The sequence below is a fragment of the Vanessa tameamea genome, chromosome 14, assembly GCF_037043105.1.
Source record: "Vanessa tameamea isolate UH-Manoa-2023 chromosome 14, ilVanTame1 primary haplotype, whole genome shotgun sequence".
Classification (NCBI taxonomy): Eukaryota; Metazoa; Arthropoda; class Insecta; order Lepidoptera; family Nymphalidae; genus Vanessa; species Vanessa tameamea.
This window is the reverse complement of record NC_087322.1, coordinates 9,952,243-9,965,239: the sequence shown is the minus strand read 5'-3', so window position 1 is coordinate 9,965,239 and position 12,997 is coordinate 9,952,243.

The following is a 12,997-nucleotide window of genomic DNA, read 5'->3' as shown; positions in this document are numbered from 1 at the left end:
GTCCCTGTGTATATCCGATTACTAAAACTCGTTTCTGTCCATCGAATGTAATGAGACCCGAAGATTATTAAAAAATATATATTGCTTTATGTATTGTTGTACCGAATTAACTTATATAAGAAGATATTGATAAGTTAATAAAGGTTATTGTTGGTTCTGTCTACCCAGCAACGACCCTACAACGACCGCTCTTTGACCAAACATTCCTTTGATTTGTTTTCATTGGCTTATTATGAATAAGTTAGCAAATACCTTAATCTGTTTTATATATGATATTGTACAAATATATTTTTTTGAAATTAATATTTTGCTTACAATCTCAATTTGTTACGGAATAAATCAATTTAATAAAAACAAATAAAATTAATCAAACTATTAAATTTAATAATACGTAATATTTATCAATAGATGGAAAAAAGTTTAGTATAAATGCCCTACGTTATTACGTTATTAATGTTTAGTATAAACGTCCAGAGATTAAACAAATTATTGTGTTTACATTTTGTTAAGATATGTATTTATAGTATGTTACCTATATATGATTCGCTGGGTGATAGGGCTTTGTGCCCTCTTGTCTTAGGGCTCTGGGTAGGCATCACCCACTCATCAGATATTGTACCACCTAATAGAAATTGTTATTATTGTTGTATTCCGGTTTGAAGGATGTTTTAGTGTGACTACAGGCACAGAGGCTATAATATCTTAGCTTCCAAGGTTGGTAGTGCATTGTGGTTAATATCTCTTACAGTGCCAATGTCTATGGGCGCTGGTGACCAATAAACATTTGCCAGTTATGTCTCCAACTTTAATTAGAAGAATAACTAGACAAATTATTAAATTGTTTGATTGTTTATTGGATCTGTTATATTTCTAATGATTTATAATAGTTGTACTAACCGTCATTCTGAAATATTTAGTATACAAAAGCTAACAATAATGCTATCGGAATTATAACATTTTATCGAAATTCATGTTTCTTATTTATAAAAATGTATTACTGAAAAATTTAAAGCTAATGTCATATATTGATAAATAAGGCATGATACTCAATATAAGATTATATTTAATGTAAAAAGAGCATTGGTTTAATATTTATTGATTTCTAGGCAGTATAGGTATATAAAAAATTAATTATACTTTACTGATATACTGTGTAATAAAATTGGTTTAATTAGTAAGAGTTTTTTGCCCTTTTCTCCATAGAATCTACTTTCCGAACCGGTGGTAGCTATGCATTTAATTCAACACTCTAATATGACGATTCAAAGGTGCTTTTAATGAACCTTCTTAAATAAAGATTTTGATTTAAATTTAAAAAAAATTATGCACGTCATAATGTTTTCATTCACACGTCCAATATTATTTTATATTTAACAGTTGACATTATATATTATTAGCCTCTACTAATTGTCGCTTCTAAAACTGTTCCTTCTGATGCTCCGAATCCACCGGCACCTAAGCGATACGCTGAAATAATCTGAATGAATAATACTGAAATAGTACTAAATGTACTTATTTTAAATGTTGAATCTCGTAATATGTATAGAACAATGCAACAAAGAAAAATAACGGTTTAAAGATTTCAAAATCGTGTTTTAAGAGGTTATTAAATAGTAGTTTACAAGATTTTAAATGATACCAATAAATTGATTCGCGTAGAATCTTAAAATTGCTTTTTTACGAGACATAAAACTTTACGAGTTTTCAATACGGGAAGGTGTAAAAGGTACCAGACGATTTTATTAGTTGTAAATTTTAATTTATTAGCCGACGAGGTGAAGTTGTAACCTTTTGATTATACTTTAAAAATAATTACGAGGTACGCTAAGTATTGGATAACGGCTGTACCGGTTTTATCATAACACCGGTTCTACGGTACTTTGAAAGTGTTAAGGGGAAATTTTTAATTATTTTTTTTTTATCAAGCATGGCAAAAGCTTATAGTATTTAGTAATTTGTACGTAAATTAAATTAAATTAAATATTTTGCTCCTTGCTTTTGTTTTAAATTTTACACTGAGGTAAACATTGCCTAATAATAATTTATTATATTATATAAGTATTTTGGTATCGTCTTTGTAAAGTCCAACGTAAATCAGATATACATACATTAGCAGCTTGTAAATTTCCCACTGCTGGGCTAAGGCCTCTTCTCCCTTTGAGGAGAAGGTTTGGAGCATATTCCACCACGCTGCTCCAATGCTGGTTGGTGGAATACACATGTGGCAGAATTTCGTTGAAATTAGACACGTGCAGGTTTCCTCACGATGTTTTTCTTCACCGCCGAGCACAAGATGAATTATAAACACAAATTAAGCACATGAAAATTTAGCGGTGCTTGCCTGGATTTGACCCCAAAATCATCGGTTAAGATGCACGCGTTCTAATCACTGGACCGTCTCTTCTAACCACTGGAAATCGGATATATCATAACTCAATATGTATTTGTATTTTTATCTCTTGTATATTTTGTTAAGTCTTGAATGTAAATCATTTTTAATACACAAAAAGGATGATGTGAATGATACGTGGGTAGCTGCTACGGAATGTGGGCAGATACGGTATAAAATAAATGAGTTTTAAGTAATAACGTCGGCTTGGATTCAATGGATTATACAAATACATATTCATAGACTATATTCAAATCAAACAATATTTTATTCAAGTAGGTTTTTGTATAATGATTTTAAAAGTAAATCTACTGACGGTTTGTAAAGATTCTATCAAATATAATCTGCTAGAAACTTCTATTTCTCCAATTAAATATCACAAATATCTTAAACATATAACAATTTAAAAGTTTACTTACATAAAGAGGTATTGTAATATAAATAACATTGAGGATTTAAACATATAAATATTATAATTAATTTTTTTATACATGTATATTAATAAGGCATATAACTCATGTATATGTATAATATAATGTAATGTAATGTAAACATACTACGTAATTAAAATGACGGAAATAAATAACTACTGGGTTTTTTGCCGGTTCTTCTCCGTAGAATCTACTTTCCGAACCGGTAGTAACTTTACATTTAACTCAACACTGACGATGCTTTTATGAGCCAACTTGAATAAAGAACATTTTGACTTGAATTGATTTAAAAACATAATTATGGAAGTTTATGTTTATAATATATATTGTATTTAGATATAATAAACGTCTCTGAAAATCTATGTCAAATATAACTATCTCATATCTGATACAACGTTGAGAATATTATAAGAAAAGATAATTTGCGTAATTTGAATTTTGGTAATGACGAAGTTTGTTTAAAATACATTAAAGATTTCAACGTTGATAAAGAACTAGGCGAAACAAAACTTACTTATTCAGAATATCGATGAGCCGATTTTAAACTTGGAATTAGTTTTAGGAAGATTATCTTTATTAACTTTCATTGAGTTTTTCATTATTTAGTCAGAAGGTAATTTAGTATAGATCAGAACTTTTAGTCCATTCAGTAACAATTTGCTCTCTAAGCACTTTGAATGGATTATCAATCACTTGTTTTTACTTAAATAAAATTCTCCTTGCTGAGAAGCTTAGTTTTTTTATAACATTGGTAGGTACCACCTGATGGTTAGTAGTCACTATTGCCTATAGACATCGGCGCTGTGAAATATTTAAATTACGTACATCGCCAATGCGTTCCTAACCATATGAAATAAGATGTTATATTCCTTGTACCTGTAGAAACACTGGATAAGGGTATCCTTCAAACATTAATACAATAATACTAAGTAAACCAGCTTGCCGATAGAATGACGCGTGGGCGGTATCTACCCAGACGGGCTCTTACAAAGCCTTACAACGATGTATCTACTAGATAGCAAATATTAGAAGAGGTGTGTTATGTTATGTTGTAAGCCGAGATGGCCCAGTGGTTAGAACACGTGCATCTTAACCGATGATTTCGAGTTCAAACCCAGGCAGGCACCGCTGAATTTTCATGTGCTTAATTTGTGTTTATAATTCATCTCGTGCTCGGCGGTGAAGGAAAACATCGTGAGGAAACCTGCATGTGTCTAATTTCAACGAAATTCTGCCACATGTGTATTCCACCAACCCGCATTGGAGCAGCGTGGTGGAATATGCTCCATACCTTCTCCTCAAATGGAGAGGAGGCCTTAGCCCAGCAGTGGGAAATTTACAGGCTGCTTATGTTATGTATGTGTTATGTTAACGATCGTGAATTCAGCTACTTTATGACGTGGAAATTAAAATTCAAATCAAATTATATCAAAATCAAATCAATTTTATTCAAGTAAATTTCACAATGAAACGTTTTTGTATCGTAAATATTTAAACCGTTTCGGAAAGCAGCCTCCATCGAAAAGAAACGGCAAGAAACTCGCAGTCTCTTTTCAAATGAACAGATTTACAACGCTGTTTTTCGCAATAATTAGTGTGATGGAACTCGAGTCTAAATTCATTCATTTTTCTTCGTTGTGTGTGCTGAACGAAATCTCTTACATAATAAGAATTCAAAACATGTCTTTTGTATCTATCTTATTTCTTATAAAATGTTAAAGTGAAATATATTGTTTATATACTAATATTACATAGATATATTTTTATGCGGTATTTTTAGGAGGTAATCTCCAGAACGAATAACCAATTCTAAAAACTAACACTAGAAATGGGCTACATTATTCCTAAGTGATATAGTATGTACAGATATATTTATATAATTTAATTTTTTTATTAATAAATTGGTAAGTCTCTCTTCTTAGTAAGCCGACTGGTTCTGTTTCCGATCTGGTTTGTAATATTAACTTAACAAGATTACCACTATATTAAATATAACAATACACTAATATTTATCGGCCAAGAAACACAATAGTTATTTATTTTCACCGACAAAAACTAAGAAAAAAGCGAATATAAATTAAATTGAATTAAGTTTATATATTCTGTATAACAATCAACAAAATACTAACTCAACTCCACTTTAATTCTTTAAATAAACTTGCATCGTGCATTGCATTGATGTTTATTTTATAAATATGCTTGGAACATACGATTTTAATGTTATCTGAGAAAAATTTATATTGAAACGAATACCTTGCCCTAGGCAGAATATATTGACGGAGTTGGAAACTTGTTCTTTTAAGTATATATACTTTACTTCTCGTGTATTGCGTTTAATGTTTGTCACTGATTTTCAAACGATATGATTTTGAATACATATAATATTTTTTTTAAACACGACGATGGATTAAAAAATAACTCGACCTCCAATATTACAATAGTGATAATTAATTATGCTTCAAAAGCTTATTTTTGTTGAACGAAATTAGCTTAAATATCTGTTGTACTCCATTCCAGAGTAATATGGCATAAGTCATACCACGAAGTTATCCTTAATTTACTAATCGAGCAATACTAATATTAGTTATTTGACTTTCTAAGGAACCAGAAGATTGAGACTTTCTCCTCGGGACGATTAATTCGGATTCCAATTAAGTTTCGAATCTAAAGTACCCAAAGAATCTAATCGGTCACATTAAGATTATTACGATTTGATGTTAGTTTAATTAATATTAATATTTTTATCTTAATTATAGGTATATACTACACAATGGATTAATTTAAACATTACGCTTTTTTATAGCATGGAAAATTAAATTGTTTGTCGTGCATGTGTATCCTTGGTATTGTATTATTGACATTGTTAGAATATAAGCTAAGCTTCTGATCTCATGGGAAGACAGATCATTTATAAATATGAAAAATATAAAGTGACCTAACATTGGTCCCCGTGGAAGTTTCCTTTTTAGCACAGATCTAGAAGATTTTATTCCGATAGTAGAATGATACGCGTAGGTATACCAATGCAGTATCATGTGAGCTCTGATTCGAGAGGAACCTAGCGAGTCACAAGCGATTATTTTTTCGACGAAGCCTTCATAGATGTTTAAAAATGTGTTTGGGATTTCCGCACGTGTGATTTAAACTATATCATTTAAAATAAGAACCATTATGAATATTTTTGTATCTTTGATCTAAATACCATGAATGGTCCTCTAAGCTCAGTCTTTCTTCCTCTACCATAGGCTTTGTATTACGATTGTATCATGTATAAACAATAACTTTAGGATTAAAAAATATTGCAATATATTTATAATAAAAACCAACTTTCAGGTGGCAACAACCGAATATCTGGCAGTTATCGTGCGTTTTCGTAATAGCCAAAAGCAAGTTTCTTTTTGCATTGGGGTCTGAAAAGGCCACTTACGCTATTAAATAGACTGCTTTTCAGCTTTATAATAGTACTAGTCGTCGACCGCAGATTCGCTTACATTTAAGGGGTGAGTTATCAGGTGTTAGACATAAAAAAATCTATGTCTTTCCTTAGAGTTCAAGCAATTTATAACAAATTTCATTAATTTTTATTATTAGCTTTCATTTAACGCTATAGAGTTTAAGCATAAAATTAATATTTCGCGTTCTATGTAATTAAACGTTTTTAGTCAAAATGTAACATTTTCTTATATAAAGTAAAAAAATATATATATTTAATGCAAAAAATGATACAACAAAGGCTTTTTATATTATAGCTAAAAACATAAACTCTATCTATGGGCACTTAATAGAGAAAGTTCCTGAAACCGGTATTCACACACTAAGCTCAACTCGGAATAAGTCGCTCGTAATGAAATAAGTTTCCCGTACTTTGTAAGAGTTGAAGAAATTTTTAATATCTTGTTTCTTTTAAATAACATTTCATTATTTAATAAAGCGTTTTATACTTTGTATTTTTAACTTTATATTAAGATACTTGTTAGTATAGCTTTGTGCAAGCCCTTCTGGGTAGATACCACCCATTCATCATAATATATTCCAACGCCGAGCAGTGATACTTAAATTCGCAGTTCCTAAGGTTCATGGTGCATCTTACGTAACCAGTAGTTAAAATTACCACCGAGAGACCGAACCGCCTTAAAAAGTATTATAGTCCTTTGATCCAGGAAATGCTAACAAGGAGATGATATATGCTTGAAAAATTGCAAACACTAGGCTAAAATAAAAAAACTTAATTTCATCAAATTATAAAGCTGCTACTCTTGTTTCTTACATCAATAAAGTAGTATCCTCGTTTAATATAATATAATTATCATTTAAATATTTATTTATATATACACGAATATTTTAATTGATTATGCTTTTATATTTTAAACATTACTTATAAACTGAGGATATAACATTTTATATGGAATCATAATAATAATTGTATATTAACAATGTTAAATTAATTAGAAAATAATTTGATATCGAATTTTAATATTTCAAGGAAACTTCAATTATGAGAATCCTGTTAATAAATATTTGTGCCAATAATACACCAGTTACACGACTAAAGATATTGTTAAATCGTTATCATTTATTACATAACATTCATAAGGGAAGCATCGGGAAACACTGTTTGAATTTGGTTTTCAAACATTACGTACATTAAAATAACTTCATATATGACATTTATTATTATATAACTTAAACAAACGAAACTCGTTTCCGAATGTTTTAAGTCCTTTGTTAATTAAATGGATCTCAAAACAGTCTTACATACATACATATATAAATTTACGTATTATAGAACGACCCAATTAGTGAGTAACGGCATTTAATTTATCTATTATATATAGACGCTTCGAATATTCGTTTCACGCTTGTTAAATTTAATTGATGAACAGTTTTACTATCTATCAGGTGACGCTTTGTACATGTAAAGGTACCACCTACTTATCAGATATTCTACCGCCAAACAGAATTCAGTATTGTTGTGTTCCGGTTTGAAGTGTGAGTGAGCCAGTGCAACTACAGGCACAAGGGACATAACATCTTAGTTCTCAAGGCTGGTGGGGTATTGACGACGAGGTAAGGAATGGTTAATATTTCTTGCATTGCCATTGTCTATGGGCGGTGGTTACGCCTTGACACCGAGTGGGCCACTATCATAACATAAAAAAACTAAACATACATATAAATAATATATCGAGAATGATTGATCATTATATGCGCTGCTGTTAAAAGTCTACAAACAAAGGTAAGGCGTTATATATTAAGTATATTATTATTTGGAATTAGTGGAGGCGTTTTAAAGGAAAATCAACAACTGTAACAGACAAGAACGTGTGTTTGTGACGCACGGAAATTAGGTGAAAATAATATTTTTTCATGTAATAATAATTGCTAACTTAAATTACTAATTAAGAGAATTGTCAAGCGATTCAATATACTATTCTTTAAAGTTATTCAGTCGAGTCAATGTCGCTTAATCTCAGCAGAAGAGCACTGTCGCGACTGTTTCCTCATGAGAGGTCGGTGCTTAATTATTTACCTAACCTAAGTAGACGGAGTATGTGGACAAGGACTTCATCTAGGGAACTACAAAACATATTCCCATTCGAAGTTACAGTAAAACAATATATAAGAAAACTTTTTACTTTGAATGAATTAAAGCATTAATTCATACAAAGTAAAAAGTTAAGTAAAGTAACAGCTTGTGAACATCCCACTACTGGTTTAAGGCATCCTCTCCCATTGAGGGATAGATTTGTAGTTAATTTGTAGCAACACTGATCCAATGCGGATTGGTGGATACTAAAACGTCAATCTTTAAATATAACTGTATTTAATACAACAAAAATCAGTGGGTAATATAAGCTACATAACAACATAATTTAGAAACGGATTTTTTATATTGTTATAATTTATACGCTTTATTATTTCTTTATCCCTGGTACATGTAAATAAGGTCACTCAGTATTTAAAATGGATGATCATATTTTGCCGAGTTAATTAGTTGCTTGAAATTAAATAATATAATTTTTTAACTTTCTAAATTTTATTTGCTTTGTTTCAATTATGATGATTTAAGTATGAGAAAAATTGGAATTTAAACACAGTCGGGCTTGCCCGTATAATATATAGGTATGTTTTATTTAAATTTCTTTCGTACAGAGCAACAGGCTTATTACACATAATTTATAAACATAGCTATTTGAATCTATACTTCATACGAGCGTAAAAATATTGCAATATTCGGGTAATTTGTATGACTTATGGGCCATTACTCCACGTTATTGGAGTTTGTAAAAAAAAAGGTTAGAAAACACCTCCGAGGGCAGAGGACAAAGGTGATATAGCGCTTCCAGTATTGTCCTAACTACCGTTACGGGAATATAATTTCTTTTCTACTGTTTATACGGAAATTTTGTGAGTAAATTTTTGTTACGCTCTGATGGAGTTAATGACCCCTGGGACTTAACTTATTTGTATTTCGTCATTATATTAGTGAATCTGTTAAATTACTTTTCGTTTTTTTTTTTTAATATAATTAGGCGGGCGATTAAATGGGCCATTGATGTTAAGTGGTTACCACCACCCATAGACAATGGTGTTGTAAGAAATATTAACCATTCCTTACATCACCAATGCGCCACCAACCTTGGGAACTAAGATGTTAAGTCCCTTGTGCTTGTATTTACACTGGCTCACTCACCCTTCAAACCGGAACACAACAATACTGAGTACTGCTGTTTGGCGGTAGAATATCTGATGAGTGACCAGACGGGCTTGCACAAAGCGCTACCACCAAGTAAATCGTAACATCACAGAAATATTAATTAAAAAAAATATGTTCATTACTTGATACTGTATTAAATCCTTATATTATTAATAATATATTTATTTATTTACAATATTGTGATCACCATCATTTACTGGGGATCAGCCCAGTGTAGAAAAATTGGTTCGGCTGAGGTCCGTTTGGCAGCCTGTCTAAGAAAATCTTTAAGAATGCTTCTCCTGGAGGATTTTCTTTCAAAACAGTGTTTAACAACCTCTTCGCTCTCCTTAATCAGCTTCATACAAACATTTCCTCAATACTCACGTGTTGAGTGAATCTCGCTCGGCTCCTACAACATCCACTTGTTGCGATAGGATGGCTCTATATAACATTCGGAAGAGGACGTGGCTCCATACAAAAAATACTTTGTCGTGGTTTTTTTTTTGTTCAATATGTATGCACCAGAAAAAAAATCATATGATTAGTATTTATTTTAATACCGACATTAACTTTATTCTGTTACACTTTCTCCAAAAAAATTCTAAATGATAAAAAAAAATCAGATTCAAATAAAATTTCCATAAACTTTAACATCGAATTTAATTAAATTGCAAGTTGATTTAAGTTAAGAGTACCGTGCCATTACTCCCTTTTGGCTAATAATAAGGTAGATTGGCATCCATAATTACGGGCCTTTGTTTAATTTTCACAGTCCCTGGAAAGCTATTAACTTTTCGTTATGACGACCTTTTGACGTTTAGAAAAAACATGAATATTAAATATTACATTGTTTCGATATTGAATATTATATTTTGTTTCATAAGAATCATTTGGGAATAGCAAAAGCGACTTACTTTAATATTAAAAACGAGAATAAGACTTAAGCTGGGTTGAGTCGCTTAAATATATATAAAGTAAATGGTAGTTAATTCCACTTATATTTTTCAATTTATTTTTTACCAGAAAATATTCTTTCATTTTTATTCGAGTCTCAATGATTGATGGCTGTTACTTGCAATTTTATAAATATAGGATTTCATTCATCTCATTGAGGCATACTAATTAAATTCACAGAGTAGCATGATATCAAAATATAGATACATATTTAGAATATATTTTTAACAACATTCGTAATACAAAAAATAATGTTTGTACCATTATATAAAATTTCCTGATTACTAAGTTCAGAATGAAATTTTAACTTAGAAGGCATAATAACTAAAGTAGAAAAATCTTTAAGTTTATTTAACAGTCTTAAAGAGTAATATAATTTAAAAGGTATGGGTATCTAAACTAAAGATTCCCAACCGACATCGTGCGTAAACTCGTAGACAGCTGTAGCGCAATTCGTAACCGACGTAGCCAAAATCCTGTTGTAGTATGTTTTGTTATTGTTCCATAGACATCTAGTCGATCGACTAGCAGTAAACGTAGCTATTTCCGATATACATGGCGTACATTCAACACAGTTTTATCAAATGTACTTTTGCATTAGAAATATTTTTTCATTAGCAATATTTATCGCTTTTTAATATAAACATTTTTTCATATAATATACTTATGAATAACTGTTGTGTGTTGAAAGAATATTAGCTATTAAATTACACATAATTATTATACAAACTTTTTATTTCTCGATAAATACTCACTGTTAAGATTACACCTTCGATATACTACCGTGAAACCGCAAAACTAGTATCGTTATTTCTTTTTGAACGGTGAGTCAGCCAGTGTAACTATGGACACGAGGGGCGTTACATCTTAGTTCCCAAGGTTGGTGACATATTGGGGATGTGTGGGGTGGTAATATTTCTTACAGCGATAATGTCTATGGGCGGTGGTGACCACTTACCATTAGGTGGGCAATTTGCCCGTCGATCTATTTATATATCTATCATAAAAAAATAAAATACACTTACAGAATCTCTTTATGCAGTTTGTTCTCTACATAAATGATCAAAACATAGACACAATGGCAAAACGAGGACCAAGCCTCTTATAGTTGGGGAATGCTTCGTCACGCTCGTAAGTTTCAGACTTTGCGTTTGAGACGCAGTCGTTTCCACAAACTTCAAGGCGTCCCCAAGGTTAGTGGCTGTGGAATTTTTAATGCTTTTGTAATTAAAGAAAGTTGATCGTCGTTAAGCTGAATTAAGTTTAAAACTGAATTTTGCCAAAAATCTTTAATTAATTATTTTTATGTATTACTTACAAAAGTTTACCTACTTGATTTTTTTTATGTTATGTATATTGACGATTAAGTTGATTAGTTTAATAGGTTCAGCAATAATAATTAAATAATATAAACACGAGAATTAAGGATAATCTTACAACGCCAAGTTTCCGTGTCCGTGACGTCAATAAATTCTTACTGGGACAAGGTATGCATTCCTTAATAAAATTTCGTAGATATTTTTAAGTTTATTTCATAAATTGAAATCCTTTGTCAAAAAAATATTGATAAATAAAACCTATTACTCAATACAAGATTGAGAGATGTATACATGATATGATAGTACTTAATATGCTCTAGTACTTGTTGACTTTCAGGCTGTATATTAATAATTTAATTGTTTTCGAATGATATTGGAAAAGAATGACTACGGAGATTTTTTGCTTGTTTTGCCTTTTAGAATGTGAAGTTTTCGTATACAATTATAAAGGCAGAGAGTTGGAGAAACTGACCAAGTTCAAATCGGACTCGCCCACGAAGGGGTCCGTACGATTGACTAGGTAAACAACAGTAGGTTCACACATTTATTGATATCAAGCAAAAAAGTCAAACAATTGCGTTATTTGTATCGGAGCCCTTCAATATATATTTTATTTTGTTTTTAATATTTGTTGTTATAGCGGCAACAGAAATAAATAATGTGGAAATTACAACTGTCTAGCTATCGCGGTTCTTGAGATGAAGCCTGGTGAAAGACAGCCGGACGGACAGAGAGCGAAGTCTTAGTAATAAGGTCCCGTTTTTACCCTTCGGGTACGGAACCCTAAAAAGCTAAAATCACATCGCTACCCTTATTCTTCTACCCTCTTTTTATGCTTCTCATAACTTTGACAATTATCGTAGGTAATTAATGTACTGGAAATTGTGGTTGTAATTATTGTGCTTCAGTTCATTATGTGGTTTTGGGGGTTATACGTGAAATGAAATACAGTGACAGTTCAAAGCTATTTCAATTCTGATCATTTCCATACATGTGGCACAATTTCATTCCGTAATAATGAAATGTCTTATGTAAATTTTAAAGTTAAATCAATATGCATTTATAAATATGTAAACAAAGTATTACGCACTTAACGTATATTTGGTAAACAATTTAATTAATAAACGTAATATTCGTATCCCATAAACGAATAATTACTTCCGAAATGTTGGTAATAAAGTAATAATGGGAATCACAAACGCTT